The sequence below is a fragment of the Triturus cristatus genome, chromosome 9 (assembly GCF_964204655.1).
Source record: "Triturus cristatus chromosome 9, aTriCri1.1, whole genome shotgun sequence".
NCBI classification, from domain to species: Eukaryota; Metazoa; Chordata; class Amphibia; order Caudata; family Salamandridae; genus Triturus; species Triturus cristatus.
The window spans coordinates 826261029-826280941 of NC_140592.1; the positions used below are offsets into that span (position 1 = coordinate 826261029).

At 41.1% G+C, this 19913-nt stretch overlaps 1 long non-coding RNA gene across 1 annotated transcript in view; it reads left to right on the forward strand.

Annotated features, from left to right (window-relative positions):
• LOC146798912 (uncharacterized) overlaps positions 1–19243 on the forward strand; it is a 244806-nt gene extending 225563 nt beyond the window's left edge. Inside the window, exons 2-3 of the long non-coding RNA XR_014968793.1 lie at positions 269–364; positions 19092–19243. This is a non-coding gene — a long non-coding RNA (uncharacterized LOC146798912). The remainder of the gene's footprint in view (positions 1–268; positions 365–19091) is intronic.
• The last annotated feature ends 670 nt before the right edge of the window (positions 19244–19913 follow it).

The following is a 19913-nucleotide window of genomic DNA, read 5'->3' on the forward strand; positions in this document are numbered from 1 at the left end:
ACTATGACCTAAGTGAGTAAGGTATTCACGATGGTCATCAAGGGTTTCATGATTGCGGGTTCGGTCATTTTCATTACTGCAGGAGGACATTGGTCTAGAGGGGAGCCTGACTTAAATTATGACATAAATCTCTCCAGCATTGTCACACCTATTAGTTGAAATTTGGATAGCGATGTATTATTAATTTCATTAGGTGGAAATTCAACTTGATTTGGTTGTTTGGTAAGGCTTTCTATCTTGTCAATAAAAATGTCTGTTTAACTTCTAGCAAAGTTCGTGAGGGGCGTAAAGATAAGTGAGGCTCTGTCTACTGAGGAAAGCTATGAACTCAGTCTGACTCAGGTGCCTCTCTGTTCCAGAATAGGTAAGTCAGATTTAATTAGAAAATGGTCTGACCAAATACATGGAGAAATATTCAAGTTAAGACTCTTAAAATTAAATGTCTAAATTAAATTTATGATGTGTTCTTTACTGTGAGTAGGGCTATGACTGATTTGTGAGAGATTTAATGAAGTGATACATTTCATAAATTCATCGAGTTTGGGTGCTATTATGGATGATTGGACCCATAGTTTAAATCGCCAGTTATTAACACTTGCGGATGATATCAATAGAGATTATATTCGTTTTAAAAGTAGTTAATATAATCAGCCATAAATTTCATTGTGGGATATGTAAGAAAATTGTGCTTGAGCTTCTAGTGAACTCTAGCCTCAAAAGCAACATGTCTGTAACTGTAAGTGGTTCAGTTCACAATGCTGATCTCTGAAGAGGACATTTTATAATTGCAACAACTCCACCATCTTTTTTATTGACATCTCTGTTACAATTTATGATTGAAAATTAATCTGGGAGGGCTGTTAACATACCTGGGGTGGAGTCCTCTGAAGGCCAAGTTTCAGTTAGTAATAAGATATCTAACTTGGCATGATTCAGAGTAGTCAAAGATTTCGATTTTGTGTTTTACAAGGGAGCATACGATTAGCTAAAAAGTTTGTAGAAATGTTTGTACTTCTGCTTTGCTTTGGTTTAGCTGGTACTATTTTACTAAACCCTGTTCGTTTTTTAAATATATCTTTTGCAATTGAGTGTTAATTAATTCTGGAGGTGTTGTGGTACTTACATCAAAGATTTCAGTTGTCTGCTGAATATACTCAATCTTCAGCATCATGACTGGCCCTTGGTTCCAGTCCGTGAGCGAAAATAGCTGTAAAGATAATTTGAAAAAATGTGCAACATTTAATACCTTTTTATCTTTTTGTTAGAGTATGTTTTTAATAAGAGTTTGAAAATATAACTTTATTTCAGCCCTCAGAACTAATTTGCATTTTTCTGCTGAGGATGGGGCTGAATATGCTCCCCTTGGGCCAGATGCACTATTTTTAGATAAAGCAAAACCTAAATATCCAATTTGAGGAAATAAGAATTTATAAAATGTTATTTCATATGTACTAATACATACTCATTCTAAATATTGATTTGGCAAAAATTGTGGTATCGAATTGCTATTAAGAAAAGTGCAAAATGTTGGATCCAACACTGAATGATGACCATGGTATTAGCGAAGGACCCTCCACTCAGTCTCCATCAAAATCTATGGAGGAACTCATAGAGATTAAATTTGCCCCCGAGTCACTGTCAGGAGTGAGTGGCATTGATGCATTTGCACTGCTATCAACCCCTACAGGTAAGTGGAATATCTCCACTTCCTCTCGACTTTAGTTTTAAATGACATTTATGCATACATGTTTCACATATATAATGCCTCCTCAAGTGTGTTGTTTCTTGAACACGAAATACCCTGAAAAAAGAAGAGACAAGAGGCGTTTGGCAAAACAGGAACAGTTTGTTTGATTAAATAAAGCGGCCAGGAGAACAGTTACAGCACAGGGTCTGAGGACTGTCTCAATTTACAAAGGGTCTGCGGCCTCTTTGTATACAGTTTATCTTTGATGATAATGTATTTCTTGAGGTCCATGAATGGTAAGGAATGTAAGCTGCTGCCTTTAGAGTTATAAATTAATTATCGGATGGAAAGTATAGGGGGGCTCGACCTTGCGTGGACATGATGTGGCCAGTGGGTAACATGTCAAGATGTCCGGCATGGGGAGCGCAAGATCATTGCATGTGCTGTGACCTAATTCACTATATGTCTCTAACTCATGTGGCATCTGATTTTATGATGTTTTGGGAGTGCACATACCCCTCTGGTCATGTCTCCTTTATTGGGGCCAATCTCCCTGGACCATTGTGGTGTCGCTCCACCAATCTGTGGGATTGATCTAGGGCTTCCTGTTCATGCGTTTGTCTGTCCACTATGTGCCACCCCACCTGTGACCTATCAATCAGTGACCTCAGGCCTAGGTCACAGAGCCTGCCTGACTATGCATTTGCAAGTCGGCCGATGTTGAGTTCACAACGGGTGAAATAGTTAATAAAGTTTCAATTTCATTTTCATAACTGAGTGTATAATTTTTCATATTAGCATTGACTTTTTCTATTTTGACATTCCCCTCTCTAGTTGATTTGTCAACTACACTATCTAACTCATGCCTTTTGACAGCTACTTTATTGGGGATATGTTGCTTCTTATGATCTCTCTCGACAATCACTACCTTCCTAGTTACTTGCATTTTTGCCATTTTGAGGACAGCATTTTTACAGCAGGTAATCCCCAATTGTACAGAGCCGCACAAAAATAGGAACACAATGAAAACTAGCAACAGCAATTTGCACAAACCAGAGATCCACCGGGTAAGCCAGGAGAACCAATTCGAAAACCACTCGTACTCAAGGGCACCTTCCTACTCACACCTGTCTCTCTGTAAGTGGTGGAGTGCTCGGATGGCAAGTGTCAATGTCCCATTGCCCACGTCATTCACTGGAATGAAGGTGCAGCAGGCCGCACCAATCTTGGCACACACCACTCCCTCCATTGCGATCATCAAGCCCAATACATATCGATGCTGCATTACCATGAAGTGAATTGCTTACATTCTTTCTTGATCGAATTAAGGCCAAGCTCAGTGCTGTTCATCATCATCTTCATTTCATTAAACCCAGATCCGTGACTGGGGGTGAATGTTTTGCCAATGTGCAACATTTCGTCCATCATCTTGTGTGTTTTGCTGTTCATCATTTTAAGCAATTCCGACCTGGTAATTTGAAACCAGTGGGCATTTGTTTTTGTGTGCATTGTGAAGAAGGGTATCGGCTCCCTGGCGATAGTTGAGTATCAGTAAACAGTCTGAATTCTTAGGGAATCTCCTTGTACTGAGCCCAGATAAAATAGTCCGCAGTTATCTTCTTGCGAGCCTGGTGCAGCAAGATTGTCTTTTTCCTTAAAGGGTGCTGGCATAAATCTGATAGTTCTTCTCCAGGAATGACCAGGGCTGGGTATGAACGGTGACCAAGTAACAGAGTTTGCACCATCCAGGGACGAGCTGAGAATAGACAAACGCACTGCACTGCCTGTAATAATCCATCAGCGTAGAGGTGCTCCATTACATATCCGTTATGTGCATGATTGCTCTGCAGTTAGCATTCGTGCTAAAAGGAAGCATTCCTTTACCTCTGAAACACAAGAATGCAGTGTAAATTGACGTACAATTAGGTGTTGCCCCATCCCTTCTAGCCAGGTGTATCCACCCAACATATGTCCCAGATTTCCTGACAGGGGGTGGTCATTCAACCCTCCCCCTGTGACTAATTCCACTTCCTATTCTCAAGCTGTGCGGCCCTTAATAAGAACTTCATGTCGGGGACAACTTCTTTTAAAGAAGACTGCCCCAGATGTGCTAAGGACCACCCTCGGTCCACAGATGGATGCAGGAGCAGATGTGTTTGTGACCTGACGGATATTTTGGAGCCAACTGTGGTGTTGAGAGAGAATAAGGGATATCATTTATTATTCATGCAGTTTAGTCTCTTTTATGAGCTGTTGAGCCCCCTCCTCCTTTTATCCCGTGCACAGATATCAAGACAATGAATAATATGTGTAGAAATAAGTATATAAAAATGTTACATAAAACTAAGGGGACTACAAGATGTAGGATTCATGTCATCCATACTGGAAAATCAGGATTCAGAACGTAACACAGTGGCTAGGGTTGGCCTTACAAATAAGAATATATTTCTATCCAAACAAACCCTCTTTAGCAACATTAAGATAATGAAAGACTAGGAAAGAAATATAACTTTATAACATGTACCATGTAATTTGCATGCAGCTTTTTGATGACACTTCATAGCTCACAGTGCTAGATTAGGATTGTAATTTATGAACTGCACAGTAACAAAAGGGTTCCTGTGACAAAAGTTGTAACCCACTGCGCTATGCACATAAAATACTGTTCTGTGTACTGCATGGTACACGTCCTTTGTAGCAGGCATATTAACACCCTCTGCTACCTTAAGTGACTCAAGACTGCTACTACACAAAACTCAATCTCTTTACAGCGGGTACATCACTCACCAGAGTCATCTTGACACTTTATTGTTGTCTGAAAACTACTGGGTATACGAGAAGCTCTGCAGCAGAAGCTTCAAAACTGCTGCACTGCAACAAAAACACCTCTCAGTAACAAAACCGCCCCCCCCAACCTTCCAGTTTCCCAGGGAAACACTGATGCTCGGTATGGCCAATTCAGCCTTAATCCACACACAATTTGGTGAAGAGCAGGAGTGAAGAGGGTAGAGCCACACTCACCTGTCTTTTCAGACATTTGCTGTTGTGGAGGATTTAGTTTTATTCATGCCAGAATGATTTCTTCACCCAATGCTCACCCGATGATCTTCTTTGATGTATGGCAAGTGGTTCTGTTGGTGCGGTGTAACTGCTTAGGCTTGGCCATTCACTGCCTTGGTATTTGCTGTGTTCGTGCACCTGTGTGCTAGTGGCAAGCCCTTTACCATAGTGGTTGGTCTGCACTCACTCATGCACTAATTCCACTTCTTATTCTCGAGCTGTGTGGCCCTAAATAAGAACTCCATGTGGGGGACAACTTGTTGTTAAAGAAGTCTGCCCCAGATGCGCTAAGGACCACCTTCGATCCACAGTTGGATGCAGGAGTGGATGCGTTTGTGCTTTGAGTTGGTGACTTTGCTACCTCCAAGAATCTCCTCTCTGGGAAGTCTCTGGGCCAAACAGTATCCTTCCCAATGGGGCCCTTTTTGTGAATCCTTTCTAACTCAGTTTGGATGTTACTTGGCTCAGTGAAGAGGTATAATGCAGTTGGGTTGATTTTGTATCAGGTCCGATTTACTACTACCTATGTGGTTCTACCTTTCAGGGTTAGATATTGGCCCTTATCCTGCTTAGATATAGTTGGATAAGGCATTTTGATTTCTCAGGGGCTACCTCTTAGGACAAGTAAAGCCTGTCTGTGCCGACTGCATGTGCAATCAGCGAACAGACGTAACATGACCTGATGGATATTTGGGAGCCAACTGTGGTCATGAGAGAGAATAAGGGATATCATTTGTTATTCAGGCAGTTTAGTCTCTTTTATGAGCTGTTGAGCCCCCTCCCCCTTTTATCCCATGCACAGACATCAAGACAATGAATAATATGTGTAGAAAAAAGTGTATACAAATGTTACATAAGACTAAGGGGACTACAAGATGTAGGATTCATGTCATCCATACTGAAAAATCAGGATTCAGAACATAACACAGTGGTTAGGGTTGGCCTTACAAATAAGAATATATTTCTATCCAAACAAACCCTTTTTAGCAACATTAGGATAATGAAAGACTGGGAAAGAAATATAACTTTCTAACCTGTACCATGTAGTTTGCCTGCAGCTCTTTGACGACACTTCAAAGCTCACAGTGCTAGATTATGATTGTAATTTATGAACTGCACAGTAACAAAAGGGTCTCTTTGACAAATGTTGTAACCCACTGCGCTATGCACATAAAATACTGTTCTGTGAACTGCATGGTACACGTCCTTTGTAGCAGGCATATTAACACTGTGTGCTACTTTAAATGACTCAAGACTGCTACTAGACAAAGCTCAATCTCTTTCCAGCAGGTACATTACTCACCAGATTTATCTTGACAGTTTTATTGTTGCCTGAAAACGAATGGATATACGAGAAGCTCTGCACCTCTCAGTAACAAAACCGCCCCCCCCCCCAACCTTCCAGTCTCCCAGGGTAAAACTGATGCCCGGTATGGCCAATTCGGCCTTAATTCCCACACAATTTGGTGAAGAGCAGGAGTGAAGAGGGTAGAGCCGCACTCACCTGTCTTTTCAGACATTTGCTGTTACTGAGGATTTAGTTTTCATCATGTCAGAATGATTTCTTCACCGAATGCTCACCCGATGATCTTCTTCGATGTCTGGCAAGTGGTACTGTTGGTGCGGTATAACTGCTTAGGCTTAGCCATTTACCGCCCTGGGGATTGCTGTGTTCGTGCACCTGTGTGCTAGTCGCAAGCCCTTTACCATAGTGGTTGGTCAGTACTCACTCATGCCCAGGTAGCGGCACTCATTTCTTGGCAGAAAAGTAAACCAATACAGCATCCATAATCCAATGCAAGGATTTCTCATCACTGGAAAGATAGTGGCCATCTTGGATTGGGAACTCCCTTAAGCTTCCTGCATTGTTGTTTTCCTAAGTTTTTCCCATTTTTGATTAAGAACCCGATACAATCCTTCAAGAATAATATGGTTTTCATAATTTTTACGGTTCTCTCAGGATATGTCAATTTTGGATGGACTTAATACATTTAAAATTTTGACAGCTATACCGACTGGATTAATTTGAATAATTATATATTATTATTCAATTCCTTTTGTGGCTACGTTGTCATTAATTATGGAAAATAGTGCAGCTTCACCTCCTTTTTTGCAATCAGGTGGGGAACCACAAATTAAACGGGAATTGTGGTATCCCATGTTTTTTGCCTATGTAGAGTTCCTCAAAGGTGAAGATTGTTCAGCACAAAAGAAGTTATCATTGTTGAAGCATTGCTTAGGTGTAATAGCATTGAAGGAATTAAAAAACTTTCCGTCTTTGAAGGGTGCAGGAGATATGAATAGTTTTTGACCAAGCGTTAAAAGAATGGGTATTTGTTATGGAAGAAAAATGAACAGTGATGGAACGATTTAAATTTTACTGTCATGCACAAAAGGAAGAAGATTCCATTGAAGACTATGGGCCTGATTATGGCTTTGGCAGTGTGGCACCGGTTCAACCCCGCCGATGCACCGCCAAAGCTGTGGCCAGACCGCCCGCCAGATAAAGAGTTTCCTCCTGTTTGGGGTGCTTTTTTTAAAGTTCCCACGGCAGTGCCCTGAAAATGGGCACCGCAATAGGAACTCCAAAAACAGTTCCTGCCTGGCCATGGACTGAAAAGTCCGTGCTGGGCAGGAACTGTTGTGCATGCACACAGGGGGGTACATGTTGTGCCTCCTTGTGTTCACCCACATGAGGAGGAGGCATATGGAGCACTGCAAGCCCCCCTTTGTTTACTCTCCACCATGGTGTTCATGGAGGAAGAACCTCTATGAAACTGCCAGTTGAGAGGAAACTTGTAATATGCTTAGCAAGACCACTGCTGTTCTGCCAAGCATATTGTGGCCTCCTGACTGGCGCAACACCAACAGGAAAAGGTGGTTCTCTGGTGGCTGCAGAAGGGGCATGTAGGTGCGACTGCCAAAATTGTAATATGGAAGTCGGGAGACCACCACCATCTTGCCCCCATGAGTTTGGCGGTCGTAATCGGATCCTAGGTGTCTGTGTTCTGCACATTAGCAGGATCCTGTGAATTTAATACCATCACTTATGAGTAGGTATTGAGGGAACAGATAATGATGAAAGCGAAGTGGAAAAACCTCAGGAAAGACTATGGGCTGGGACAGAGTCTTCATTAAGTGCAGTCATAAATATTGCTAAAGACATTGAACAGTCTGAGAAGTTTAAGTCACAGGGCTCAGAAGTATTGAGGTGATAAATCCTATTCATTCTAAGAACAACAAAGGCTCTGAATTTAAAGGTAATGAGAAAAGAAACAGTATGAGTTATTTCAGGTGTGGAAGTCCTTACTATGTTGGAATTTTCAAGGGTTGTCCAGCATGGGATAAAGTGTGCATTACATGTAAAAAAAAGACATATTGGTAGGGAGTCTAGATCAATGTCATCTCAAAAAGTTAATTGTGTTACTTACAATGAGAGAAGGGATGATGGTGTAGAATTCAATTCTAATCTGTGTGCAAGTGACACTAAGGGGTCCATTAGGATAACGGGCGGATCACCACCGCTTGCCAAAAACCTCCGCCCGCTGCAAATTTCCCCCCGCCACATTACCATGGCGGGGGGGACCCCGGCGGACGGGAAGACCATCTGCCGTTTTTCCGCCGGTAGGCAATCCGCCCGATTGCCTACCGGGTGGAAAAGCATTTTATATGGTGGCGGTGTCTGGTAGACACAGCCATCCATATTAGTATACAGGCTGGGACCTGCCTTGTTGCCACCATGGAAAGGCAGGCAGTTTTTGCCATTGGGGGCCCGTAGCGGGCCCCCAGGGATCCTGGGGGTTGGGGGGTGCACATGGGGGGTACCTATGGTACCCCCCTGCAGTTCCATGCACAACATGGCAGGCACCGCACGGTGCCTGCCATGTTGTGCATGGAAGTGCACGACATGCCTTCTTGGCATTGTGGCGGGCGGTGCTGAGAGCACCGCCCGCCGCAATGTCAAGTATGCAGGATGCGACCGACAGTGTGGCGGGCGCATCCTAATGTCTGCAACGGGACCCCAGCACCGATGGCGGGCGGTCCCATTCTCCGAGAGGATGGCAGGCGGACAAAGTGCTCCTGCCATCCTAATGACCCTCTAAATGTTAAGGCTTTCCAATATGCACAGCACTTATGGATGGTACTATCGTAACAATGATGGTAGATTCTTGTGCCTAGTATAGTATTATTGGGAAAACATTATTCACAAACACTTGGGGAGATACAAATGGTTTCCTCCTGATGTATAGCCAGGAGCATATTCAGGTCACAAAATTGATTTGGAAGGATACTTCTGGGTTAATTTAGAATTTGATGGAAGAAGAAGGGAAAAAGTATGTGTCACAACCAAAGATGATCAGTATACAAAGTAACAGGGACCTCCTGAAAATAAATAACAGTTCCAAGGGCAGAAGAAGAAGCAACAGATGTATATAAACACCCCTTGGCAACCCAAGTGTAAACTAACTAACTGATAAAGATACAGGCCAAAAGAACATGTGAATACTGAATTACCTACTTTATTTTACTTTACGTATGACCAACATAACAAAAATGTAGCATTTAATCAGTGGGGTCTAGAACCCTCCTTGCAAGGAAATAACATCAATCTAATGATATGAAAGTAGAGATGAAATATAAAAACAATCAAAATGACGTGACATATAGAACAATATACAATCCATAAAATCAAAACAAAAAAAGGGCACAATCCAAGACAGTTAAAAATATACAATATCAACAATACAAAACTGACAATTTGATAACTCAATGCAAGATGGTAAATCAGAAAACCAAGTCAATGGTGGTATCAGTGATTAGAAGTAATTAATTATGTGGAATACACATTGCATTGATAAATATATGGGTGTCTATGGATATAATATATTCATGTTCTATGCAAATTTCGGAGAATTGGAGTACCATTTTTAGGAAAAGCCACCGCTGAATGACAAAACCTGTAATATTTCACATGTTCAAATCATAGGCCACTGATAAATGCAATTTTTTTTATTCTATATAAGCGGAGTCTAAACTAAAAAAAAGGAAAGCAAATAACAGAAAAATGAATTAAACAGTGGTCAAGGGAGTAAGATAAAACTTTGGAGATCCCAGCATAGAACCAATTGTAAAATATGTGGACGACTATCTAAATAAGTATATTCAATAGTGAAAAAATGAAGTGGTCACACCCATGACTATAAAACTCCAATATAAGGAATTGTGAGATGGATATTATATGCGGAGGCAAAAAGAGTCATGATGAAGAAACCTTAAATATGTAGATATTTTGAATAATGAAATAGGTGGTTTGCAATGCAAAAATACTGTCAGAGAAACAGGCGATATAAAAAGCACTGTTAAAAAAATTGCTTGATAACAAGTGTTTCCCTAAACTATAGTATGACGGTAAACAACACCTTGTAGAAACAACTCAGGGACCGGTGAATGTGGTACGGCTCTCAATGCCACTCAAATGAATAAAAGGCGGCCAAAGTTGATGCCACAGTAGGGTGGCCTCATTAACAAGAGATGAGAATAAGATTGGATCCCAATGCCTCCCCACCTAGGTATGTAGCTACATCTGATGAAGGCAAGTTGGGGTCTGTATCAGATATACGTACATCCTTTTTAAGTATGTTTAAAGAGAGAGTGGGAAAATATGTGGGTTTCAAGTACAGAATTATCCTGAATGAGGGGTGATGCCCTGAGGCACAGAGTAAGGAATATCCCATTAACTTATTGTGACAAACTCAAAGACATACTTAATGATTTAAGCGAGAAGGAAATTATTGAATCCATAGAGTCTTCCCCTTGGGTGTCTCCTGTAGTTTTGTTTCTTAAAGGTTCTGCGCAGTCTTAATTAAAAGGAAATCTCTGTGGATAAACACCCCCTCCTAACATCCATGAATTAGTTTCAACTCTGGCTGGTGCAGCATATTTTTCCACTGTGGACTTAGCAAGCACATACCATAAGGTGGCACTCCATGAGGATTCCAAGTATCTAATGGCGTTTGTAAATCCTGAAGGCATGTCTCATTACTTGAGAATGCTTTTTGGCTTAGCAAGTGCATATTCAGTGTTTTGACGTCTGATGAAAAACATGCTGGAAGGGGTCATGGAAGCTGTTATTTTCTATTACAATATATTCATTTTTGGAAAAACCCATGTGGAGTAAAATAAAAGTTTACACAGTGTATTGAAAAGATTGCAAGACAAAAGTCTAACATTGACATTTTTTAAACACACGTGCAGACAAGATATGGTTGAGTACTTAGGGCATGAAATTTCAAAAGAAAGTATTAAACCCAAGTACAAATATGTTAAAGGAATTCTAGATGCTCCTGCACCTACATCTAATGATCAATTACTATCCAGGGGCAGAGTCTTATGAGGTGCACAGAGTCCTAAGGCCAAAAAACCGATTTCAAGAATAAGTGAACAGAAAGAGGCAACATATTTGGGGGTGACCCTGAAGAGAGGGCCACAAACAACAGTTACCATAAAAATAACATAATGATTACATAATGAGACTTTGAAATAATTCGTTTTTTCCAATATTTTGACAAGCGTAGGTATTTACATATAGAATCCAGAGAACTAATTTATCATCTGGACATTTCATTAAGCTGGATTTTCCATGCAAGGTATGAATTTTATTTTCTCTAGGACAACAAGACTCGGGTATAACAGATACACCACTAGTAGTGATTCTTCTTCACTTTGTTGTTTGCCAATATTTAATGTATTAGACACATGAGATGTTTGTATTTCTCCAAGGGTGTCTTTTATTTGTGCCAAGCACCTCATTAAATCATTGCCTATTCTGCTTATTTTTGGCTATTTGGTGTAGTTGGTACTTAGTGCTCCTTAACCATTTTTCCACACAAGGTATCCACAACAAATTTGCACCGTTTTTTCTAACATCCTCGGGATTGCAAAGGTATTCAGGATTTGTGGATTCCTCTGGAGGGCACCAAGAAAATAGAGGAAATATTGCTACATTTTGAGGTTTTTTTAGAAAAATAGGACAAAAGTTAAAATTGTCTGTTTTTATTCCCAAATATGGCATCAATGAACGGTTTGCTGTGCTAAAGTCACAATCTTCACAGCTTTCAAAAACATGCAGAACTAAATGAAAAAAACTGCATTTTTACCAAAGAAACTTTGGGCCCCATTAGTATGGCGGCGGACTTTGTCTGCCCGCCATACCCTCGGAAAACGGGACCGCACGCTGAGGGTGCGGCGGTCCTGCACTCCCGATTAACATGAGCCTGCCACACTGGCGGGCGCATGGCGCATCTGCAACATTGCGGCGGGCGGTGCAGAGAGCACCGCCCGCCGCAATGCCACACAGGCTGCCTGTGCCTTTCAATGCACAACGTGACAGGCACCGTACCGTGCCTGCCACGTTGTACATTGAAATGCAGGGGGATACCATAGGTACCCCCCATGTGCACCCCCCACCCCCCAGAATCCCTGGGGGCCCACTACAGGCCCCCAATGTCAAACACCGCCTGCCTGCATAGTAATATGGATTGCGGTGTCTACCAGACACCGCCACCATATAAACTGCTTTTCCACCCGGTATGCAATCGGGCGGATTGCTTACTGGTGGAAAACCGTCAGACGGTATTCCCGTCCGCCGGGGTCCCCCCTGCCATGGTAATGTGGCAGGGGGAAATTTGTGGTGGGCGGATGTTGTTAGCGGGCGGATCGCCACCGCCGTACGGGCGGTGGCGATCCGCCCGCTATACTAATGACCCCCTAATCGTTCAAGTGAAGAAATATTGAAAACAATGTTTGCATCTGTAACTTTTGGTCACATTGGCCGATTTACAGTGACCGATTGGCCATTACGTCTGCTAGAACCATATGGCTGCGCGGACATATAGGGCTTGTTGGTTCTCCAAGAACCCAAGGTGATCAGCACCAACAAATCAGCTGCACAGTACAATGGATTTTCATTGTGCACCAATTCATATGGCGAAATGCGGAGGGAGAAAGATGGGTATCAAGGAATCCTATGTATTTCTGAAATGGGCACAAGATATAGAGTTTAGGATCAGTGGTTATTTGTATATCTTTAATTTGTGGGTAGGCGTTCTAACATGATTTAGAGGCTATTTTTCAAAATGTCTTCTTTTGTACACACTAGTTTACATTTAGAAGGCACAAATGCAGCAAGATCCAAATGGTAATAACAAATGTTCTACTATTTTAAGCTCCCACATGTCTTCCAATAAAAATGGTACCTCACTTGTTTGAGTAGGTCTAGTACCTACAATAGGAAATGGGCCAAAACCCACATGGATGCATGCACATTTTTCAACTGAAAACCAACAGTTTTTTCCAATGTGGGTTACTGTGGTTTGGGCCCTTGCTCAGTCAGCACCAAGGTAAACCTAGCAAACTTGCATATTTTTGAAAACTAGGCACCTGTGGGAATCCAAGGTAGGGTGACTTGCTTGGCTGTCACTGTTTTGTGTTGTATTGAGATTCCATTGCAAACCTCAAACTTTGACTACAAAAACACTTTTACTCATAATATTGTGATGGAAAGTTCTGGAATCTGAAGAAAGCCACAACCTTCTGTCTATATAGCATTTTCCCAAATCACCCGATAAAAATGGCACTTCAGGTTTTTGGGTAGGCAGAGTGCCTGTGACAGGAAATAGCACAAAATGCAACATTGATACATCAAATTTTTCCACTTAAATCTGCTCTTTTTTTTTAGCAAAGTGGGCATCTGTGGAATTGGGCCTAACTCAGTCAGCACCTAAGATAATCTGGAAAACTTTGAAAACTAGACAGCTGAAGACATCCAGGTTGGGGTGACTTGCATGGCTGTTACCAGGGTTTTATTTACCCAGAATCCCTTGCAAACCTCAATTTTGACTACAAAATCGCATTTTCCTCTTTTTTCTGTGATCAAAAGTTTTGAAATATGCTGGGAGACACAAACTTTCTTCCACCCAGCATTCCCTCAAGTCTCTTGATAAAATGGTACCTCAGTGGTGTGGGTATGCCTAGTGCCTGTGACAGGAAACGGTCCAAACGCAACATGGATATATTGCATTTTTCCACTCAAAACTGATGCTTTTTTGCAAAGTGGGTAGCTGTAGATTTCGGGCCCTGGTTAAGCCAGCACCTAGGAAAACCTAGCAAACCTGCACCTTTTTGAAACTTCAACAACTAGGGAATTCCATGGGTGTGTGACTTGCGTGGCTCTCACTAGGTAATTTTACAGAGAAGTCCTTGCAAATGTCAACCTTTGGTAAAATAACACACTTTTATCTCAAATTTCTGTGACAAAAAGTCCTCGAATCTACAGGGAGCTGCACATTTCCTATCACCCACATGTCCCTTGATAAGAACAGTCCCCCACTTGTGTGGGTGGGCCAAAAGACCACGACACAAAAGGCCCTAAAGTGCTACATTGATAGATAAGCAATAGTGGTGGTTACAGTATTTGAGACTGTGCTGTGGTGCCATCTTTGTAAACCTACAAACCACAGGCATTTTTTTCAAACTAGATAACCAGGGGATTCCAGGGTGGTTTGCCTTGCATGGACCCCATGAGGCTTTCTCACCCACAATGCTCTGCAAACCTCAAACTTTGACTGAAATCAAGCATTTTCCTTACATTTTTCTGATGAATATTTTTGGAATCCACAGGAATCCACATAATCCCTACCACCCAGAGTTACTCTACATGTGCCGATAAAAACGCTGTGCCACTTTTGTGACTGGACTTAGTGCCTGCGACCGGAACGTATCAAACCAAGGTCAATGGGAGCCGACAGAGATAGGAAGAAAAGATTAAATAAAAGTGATTAAAGTGATAATAGAAAAAGAGGAATGAAGGAGACAAGAACAGAGACAGCAGAATAGACAAAAGCGTGAAAGAGACCTTTTCTTCCGAGGGTTTCCGTTCCCATCTGAGCTGAAGTTTAAGGGGAAGAGAAGAAGAACTGGAGGTAAAATAATAAAAAGCATACAAGAACTGTATATGTAACATCATGAGTTGTATTAGAATAAAGAATCACTAAGAAGAACAATAAAGGGCAAGCTGTTGGTTGGAAAAAACTCTTTATTTAAACAAGCAAAGTCAACTCTTGCTACATTTTGGTGCCAGAAGTGGGATATCCCTTTTGCTATAAAATGGAGAACCTTGTACATCGCCTCATGAAAGGCCAACAGAAACTCAAATGAGCCCTCAAGAGATCTATCAAATCTATTGATAGAGAGCAGGGTATTTTTTCAAGATACTTTGAAAATTCAAGCGTATTAACTCCATCAACTCTCAGAAAGTCAACTAGAAATAGCAACAGATATAATGTAAAGTAAAGAACTTGTGCATACAGGGGCAGACATTTCCCTAAGAAAGAGAGTCACCAAAGCCAGTCGCTGGCCCAAGGATAGACAGACTCACTATTTGGCCCCTATGCTTATAGGAGATTTCCCAACTGTGGACCAAGCAGCCAATCCAACTTGAAATACTCCCAGGGTGTGGTCAACCCCCCACTTTAGCAGCTACAGCTTGTTTGAACTTTTTTGATGGGACTCCTCTGTCTGCAACGCAGGCCGGCAAAGGGTCATCATTAACGTAAAAAGGTCGGTCAGTGGGAAAAGGACTGAGTGAAAGGATGAATGACTGAATGATGGATGGATGTGTGAGTGAATGATTATAGATGGGTGAGTGAAAGGGCAAATGGATAGATGGTTGGATAAATGAGTGAAAGGATGGATATAAGAATGGATAGATGGATGAATGGACAGATGGATGGATGTGTAGATGGATGGATGGATGGATGAATGGGTAGATGGGTGAAAGAGTGGATGTATAAGTGAAAAGGCTGATGGATGAGTGTGTCAAAGGATGGAGTATAAGAGAAAGGATAAATGGTTGAGGGGATGATTGGGTGCAAGGATGATGGATGAGGTAAAGGATAGATGGCTGATAGATGAGTGGGTTACTGCTTTGTTACACTCAGGTTGCACATTTTCAGCAATAAGGGATATCTTGGTCTCCCCATACCAGATTATACCCCAACAATTAGTTATTATTAAGTGCATACTATGGAATTAGGAAGAATACAATATAGCCAATGTCCCTGTAGTTTCTCCTAATAAAGAACAGAGTTTATTGAAGTGGAAGTACTTCCTAATCTTCCTGAAGACATTACATTAGGAATGGGTAATCCTCATTGCTTAAACTTCTAAGGATCACTTTTAAGAGAGGAGAAATCTTGATTAGAACAAGCTCTCTTTCTCCAAGTGAAATTTAGAGGTCCCAATCAACCTTAAAATACCTAAAATTAAAAGAGAAAAATTAATGCAAAAATTTATTTTCAAATTCTGTTTATTGATTATATAACAATACAGCGAAGATCAGACAGACTGAGGACCCATGTCCCCATAAAAAGAATCACCAAGCAGGGCCGGCCGCTATCCACATTACATACTATGACATTGTAACAAAAGCGTAAACAATAGTCAATCCCAACTCATACTTCACTGAATTGGTCTCGTAGAACTGTAGTAAGGCAGAAAGGGGCAAGTTGTAGAATCCCCCCATCCCAAGCGATCTTGGGAGAGTGCACGTTCCAGCAAGGAGCCAGACACACTGTAAAGAAGCCTCGGGTATCTCAGTCGATATATGGGATTCTACAGTTGATAAATCGATGGAGACTTTAGTATCCAGTCATGTGGGACAATTCAATATAGACATGTTATTCTCTGCTCGTGGGACCCTTTAAACTATGGAGGCAGTGGGGAACAGTGAATGCAGAAATTTAAAAGAGTTCCCAAAGAAAGTTACTAATAACCAAATCCTGTGGACTGAATACAAATATCCAAGCAGCCTATGCAAATGACAATTCACTTCGAAATGCCTTGGTGAAAGGCTTAAGAAAATGAGGAACGGGGAATTCAGGTATATCCCCGTTTTATCATTCAAAAATGGTTGTTATACTGAGGAGGCAAAGCTGCAGATAAACCCCAGCTACTTGTCCCTGTTAATTTTACAGAACAAGTGCTTTTCTTTGGACTTTCACGTTTACTGGCAGGAAACTTTGGGTTAGAGAAAACCTCAAAAGCCATTTTAGAACAATGTTATGGACTTAGTATTCCTAACCAGATTAAGGCATTCCTGTATTGTCCCCAAGTGGCCCCACTTAAAAAATGCCCATTATAGGAACCCCCTTTGAAAGTACAGGGATAGATTTGGTAGGACATTTAACTACCTCTACTAAAGAATACAAATACATGTTAGTTCTAGTTAACTATGCTACTCAATATCCACATGCTGTTCCTCTTGATGTCACTGACCATGTCATGAGTGATGTAATATTTGACGTCATCAGCAGTGCATTGAGGGGGCACGAGTTATAGTTAGCTGAACTAACTATAACAGGAGCATTTCTAGGGTTTTGTACGAGGGAAATGTCCAGCTAACTATAACGCCCCTGAAACCTATGGTTTTTTCAGTGAATTTCTAAGGTTTTTTAAATGCCAATTCCTAACTATAACATGCATGAAACCTATGGTTTTTTCAGTGAATTTCAAAGGTTTTTTAAATGCCAATTCCTAACTATAACGCCCCTGAAACCTTTGGTTTTTTCAGTGAATATATATATATATATAACCTTAAAGCGAAGCCCCTTCTGGACAGCTAGCACCCATGAAAAGTGGCGTACACGCCAGCGGAGCGTGCTGGCAATACTCAATGCAAAAAATCCCAAAGTTCCCATAGGGAACATAATCAAATGATTATTGAAATGATAGAGTTTTGCCTCACTAATAACATCTTTATGTTCGACGGCACCCTCTACAAACAGTTGGTCGGAACTGCGATGGGTTTATGTCTGGCTCCTAGCTTTGCGAATTTGTTCATGGGCCTCTGGGAAGAAGAACTATTCTCTGGGGTGATTACCATTATGAACCTGAACAAAATAGAACTTTGGCTCAGGTATATTGATGACTTGTTCATCATATGGAAAGGGAGTTGCACAGAGGCCCGTGAATTCATTGATGAACTTAATAAGAACGATTGCAACATACACCTTGCAGGGGACATCAGTGACACTAAGGTCGAGTACCTTGATGTCAGAGTGGAAATCAGACAAAACAAGATACATACTTCCCTTTTTCGCAAAACCACTGCAGGCAACAGCATCTTATATGCCCTCAGCAGCCACCCAGAAAACCTCAAATGGAGTATCCCCTATGCGGAGCTGCTGAGGGCAAAAAGGAACTGTAGCAGTAAGGTTGCTTTTGACAAAGAGAGTGCTGAAATGATTGAAAGGTTCAGATTGAGGGGATATCCCACGTGGGTTCTGAAAAAAGCGATCAACAGAGTAGATGGTATTGAAAGAAAAGATACTCTGGTGGATAAAACATCCATTTCAGAAGAAACTATGGATGTGGACACCAGGGTGATCCTCACTTACAACTCTGAATCAGACAACATCAAATGTATTCTATCACGTAACTGGAATACACTCAGGAATGATGGCAGTATAGGTCACACCATCAAGGATAGACCGAATATTACCTACAGAAGAGGGAGGAACCTTAGAGATCTGCTTGTTCACAGCGACATCACTCAAACACAGGACAGGAGCATACAGAATCTCAAAGGTTTCTTTCCGTGCGGGCATTGCAAAGCGTGTTCGGCTAGCACTTTTCGCAAAGAATACACTAATGGTCCTAATCAGAAAGAAATCACTCAATTCCTGACATGCAGCACCACACTTGTTATATATGCCATAGAATGCCCCTGTGGGTTATACTACATTGGCAGTACCACTCTTATGGCAAAAAAGAGAATTCTTGAACACAAACGAGCTATCACTAACAATGATCCCAAGTATCCGGTGGCTTGCCACTTTCAAGAACAACATTTTTCCACCTCTTCGTTACTTAAATATTTCATTTTTGAACAGATCCGGAGGGATCATAGAGGGGGAACAGAACACTCAGACTCCAACAAAAAGAGTCTAAGTATATTATAGATTTGCAGACAAGAGCCCCAGGAGGTATGAATCAGGATGAAGAACTGTCGATACATCTGAAGAAAGAGTAATTCCTATTTGTATCATGAGACTTTGTCATTTCTTCTCTTTCTTGCCTGTGTTCTTTTCTTTCCAGATCTTCTTTCTTTCTTTATTGTCTTTCAGTGTGATGAATTTTCGAAATTTCGAATAGAGCTGAGTGATCACACATGATGAGAAACATGTAGGAGCCTTCTCCATCCTTGTAATAAGTGCATTAGGAACTGTGGTTTTAACAATGTTGTCATTTTATATTGTAACTTTATTTAATTTTGTTTCTTTTGCAGGAGAGAAGGAAGGTACCTAACCACCACACAGGTTGCCTAACCTTTTCTTCGACTTCACTCCTTTTTTTTGACATCACTATTTGGATAATTTGATGACTCTGGTGTACACGATGGTATCACAGACAGTTTGTATTGTTCACACGCTTGGAGGATAATAAGAGGTGACGCGCTCTATAAAATGTTTTAATAATAATAAGCTAATACTCCTTTTCTTTCATATGCGGAGATCTTGTTGGTTGAGAATATGGTATTGTATACACCAATTTTTACTACTAATTTTCACCACTGTGGACTTATAGATTTATTATGATATCAGCTAGAAATTCATGGTGCACTAGGCACATCATTGTTGGATGTATCTACAGATGCCCTTCCTGATTTCTATAAAGCGTTGTAATAGCGAGACAATGCGGATATGCTTACTACATAACAGTGCCTTGACACTATGATGGCATTAGTAATTCATGGTTTTGGTAATGCTGAATAATTTTTAACTAGCACTGGCTAGGTTAGCATATGACTTAACAAACATGTTCTTCCGAGCTATCCCGCTTACATTAAGGGAGAATACACTTTTACGTTTCATGTGATTTACGCGCAGATGAGCACTTCTTTCATTTCCGTATTATTCGCAACGCTTTACTTTTAGCTTTACTTTTATCTACCTTCTGATCTCCACATTAATACGCATTAAGCTGCTACTAAAACACTGAGTAGATAGCTACGATTTACTAGTCCAATATGGCGATGTCATTTTCCTGGTTTCTAGTTCCTCCTTGTGATATTATCATTTAGTTATTATTTTTTCAACATAAGGGCATA